Here is a 3,812-nt window from a genome sequence, read left to right as displayed (position 1 = left end):
ATCACAGGACCACACGCAACCGATCAATGTCACCCTGGAACTGGACATGTGACTGAGGTGTGAAGAGCAGAATGGATCAATCAATTCAGGGTCCACAGCATCAGCTGACATATGACTCCTGACCTTGGATAGACGCCATTAATTAAAACTCTGTCGAGCTCTTTATCACTGGCTGCCCCCCCCCCACACCCCCCCCCCCCCCTCATGTGACGGGCCATCAGTCAGTCAGCAACAAGCGGATAATGTGGAGTGTTCAGCATGCTTCATCACTGCATTATGCAGCGTGATCCAAACACATGTGGGTCGCATTTGTGAGCAGGTGTTAGAACGAATGTGAACGACACACATCTCAATCCATGCTGGTCTGCAGGAAGTGAGAAAAAATCATCCAAAAAGGCGCTGAACAACAATACCTCGCAGTTAAAGAAAACTGGAGTTTTTTACACATGGCTGTCAGCTTATGCAGAAAATAAAGGTTTGCACAGGCTTAAAGTAATAACTTTAAATGCAAAAATCTACATGACACCATTGGAAACTCACCAAGTAACACTTTGTACAGATATGCTTTTCTTGCTGTGTTTTCTTACCACACTTTAAAGAGGCCCTATTTAAAGCTTTTGTAGGCTTTTAATTTCCTGTAGTGTGTATTATATAGGTTTTGTTCATGTAAATGGTTCTGCAAGAAGGATAAAATCCCAAAGGTTTACCCCTGCCTGGAAGCTCCAATTGGAATTTATTTTATATTTTGGGACATAGTGACACCCAGCTTCTATTGGTTAGCAATCCAACACATTGTTAAGCGGTTGACCAATCACAACAGAGCCGGCCAGCTAACCAATCAGAGCAGACTGGGCTCTGGTTTCAGACAGAGGGTGAACAGAGGTGCTGCAGCACAGGCAGTATGAGAAAAATAAAGATCTTTTTGAACATTAAAGCATGGAGACATGTCACAGGAGAGGAACAAAATACAAATATGAACCTGAAAATGAGCACAACAGGTCCTCTTTAAATTAACTAATGTTAATGTAGTATAATATGATCACAACATTCAGTCACAGCTAGAGGAGAACTCAGAGACTGCAGACCTCTACCAAGGCCAAATGCTCTATGTCGCAATGTTGACAACATAATAATGATATTTTTTCACCAATGTTACATCCTTTCACCAAGTCTCAATAAAAAGAGACATGTATTTTTTGTCGAAATCTGTATAGATTTGTCGAAAACATTGGCTTCTTGCTGAGGTAAAGAAGATAGCGTCCGATAGATCGGGCTGAATATGTCAGTGGATGGAAATATCTCCAATAATAAAGGACTTGGATTAGGATCATTGGCTTCGCCTTTTGACTTAAGCAATATTAGCACACCTCTCTGGATTAGGGGCCCCTAACCCCCTGGGGCCCTTGGACCTGTGCCTGGTGAGACCATGCTGTAATCCAACTATGTATTGGATGCTATCGGTGTGATTTAATAAAATATCAAATGTTGATAGAGCAGATATGGAAACCTTGGGTGAATGTAATGCTACCTCATTAGTAAAAGAAGGAAATAAATTAGGAGTTGAAGAAAGTCAAAAGAATAACGAATACAAAAAGCATATAATAAAAAAAGAAAATCAGTCAGTGAAACAAAAGATGTTTTTCGATTAGTTTTATGTGGAATAAGAGCTGTCAGATACTGGTAAATTATTTCCCTCTGAAATGAAGTGGATGCAAATTATAAAGACTCTCAAAGGGAAAATATTTCACTAGTTACCACCGTGTCAAAACTTTACTTCCCAGCTGTGAAATGACGCAGTGCAATTATCACATTAACACATACTCTGCCTCCATGCCAATGCAATATATAAATATAAATGATAATGAAAACCTAGTTTTATAAAATAAAAACACATTTTTACTTAACTTTCTATTCTCCTTTAGCTACTTTTCCTCATAAGGTTCATTCGTAGGGAGTATTTCTTATACAAATCAATGGTCCAAGGGGAAAAGGGTTTCAAATATCTAGAAGATTGCAAAGCCCCTTGAGGCAAATGTGTGATTTGTGATATGGGGCTGCATGAATAAAATTGCCTTTACTTGACTTGCATGCACCAGTAAAGCCAATAACAACAGAATGTCGGTGATGAAGCTGTCCTGAATCAATAGTTTTATAGCAAATGTGCAGCGGCGGCAATGGACGTATTAATTTTTCCTGCGGGGCCTCCTGATGAAAGGATGGCTCATTTTATTGACAGACAGGAAAAGGTCAGAGTGGGGGAATGCCGGCCCCCGAGCCCTTAAAGATGGAGTGATATTTGTTGTGAAGAAAGCCAAACATGGCCTCTAAAGGGAACGGACACCCAGCTGCACTGTTGAAAGGAGAAGAAGAAAAAAAGGGAGTTAACTCCATTAGGAAAAGCTGGAAAAGGTCATTTAGCTGATTACCTACTAGGCAGATTAATGACTAAAGGAAGTTCTTTTAACACAGATTAATTTGGTTGTATTTTACTTAAATTCAATATTAAAAAAGAGTAAACATTTATTAAGTATCACATGGCAACCTATCTCTAAGAACGCCTTGAGTAAAAATAGATTAAAATGAGCATACTTTTTAATACAAAAACTATGAATTATATAAATAACCACACATGCAATCTATAGGATTACTAAATAATAAAGCACAATAACATGTCTCATAATATGTTATGATCACTTGCCTGATATGTATTGAGCTTCACATTCAACAAACTATTTCACTTTCTTTCCTAGGGACCCTAATCTTTAAAACCAAAGAAGAACTTACGAAGAATTTAAAATGAAAACAAAGCTAGCATTTGCTGAAAACAAGAGTGGACTCCTGGAAGAGTGAAAAAGCTGAAAACATCTGACAGATATTTAAAAATAGATTGTTTACTTCAACAGGTCGTGTCTAGATAGTAACCCTTAATTTGCAAAACTATTCCTAGAATTGCAGAAACTCTTTGCACGACAACCTATTCTTATCTTTACTCTTCGAGGTCATGCCACAACTCAACTAGAATGTTTCAAGTGGATGGTTACCCTCTGAGAAATTTTTAGCATACAACCATTAACAATGCTAACATGATTATGGTTAAAATGCAGAAGTGGGAAGTAGTGGAGTACAAATACTTTGTTGCTGTACTTAAAGGTGGGGTAGGTAATTTTGGAGAAACCAGCTTGAGTGTGCTAGAATTTGAAAATACACAACCTGAAAAAATCTGCCACTTCCTTACAGAGCCCCTCCTCCAACACACACGAACGCGCACATGACCAATGAGGGCACGAGATAAATTTGTGCACAGATGGAAGGCTGACAGGCAGGTAGGCCATCCAGTTATTTTAGCCGGGCTCAGATGATTGGTCGTGCTTTTTACAGTACTACGGCTTCCACAGATAACATTTTTTTATGGATTTTTTGTCAAATCACTTAAGATATTCATTGCTATCGGGATGTTAAGAGCATTCCATGGAATATAACAAAAAGTGTATCTCGAGCCGGTTTCTCAAACTTACCTACCCCACCTTTAAGTACATTTTTCTGGTGTCAGTACTTTACTCCACTACTTATTTTTCTGATGACTTTTTACTTTTACTTCTTACATTTTTAACACAAATACCTGTACTTTCTACTTCTTACATTTTCAAAACAGATTCGTTACTTTAGTTTTAATCTGCATTTGGTGGCGGGATCATTATTATTTAGAGTCATTGCTTGCCTGTTGATTTGAACACGATCCGTGTATCCATCATTTCCTGGTCTTCTCTAAAGAAGAGGGACCAATGAGAACTTTGCAATTTTGCCATTGTTCA

This window comes from Notothenia coriiceps, unplaced genomic scaffold (assembly GCF_000735185.1).
Source record: "Notothenia coriiceps isolate Sejong01 unplaced genomic scaffold, NC01 NC01_scaffold00024630, whole genome shotgun sequence".
Classification (NCBI taxonomy): Eukaryota; Metazoa; Chordata; class Actinopteri; order Perciformes; family Nototheniidae; genus Notothenia; species Notothenia coriiceps.
The sequence above is the reverse complement of the archived record's forward strand: the minus strand, read 5'-3'. Positions refer to the sequence as shown.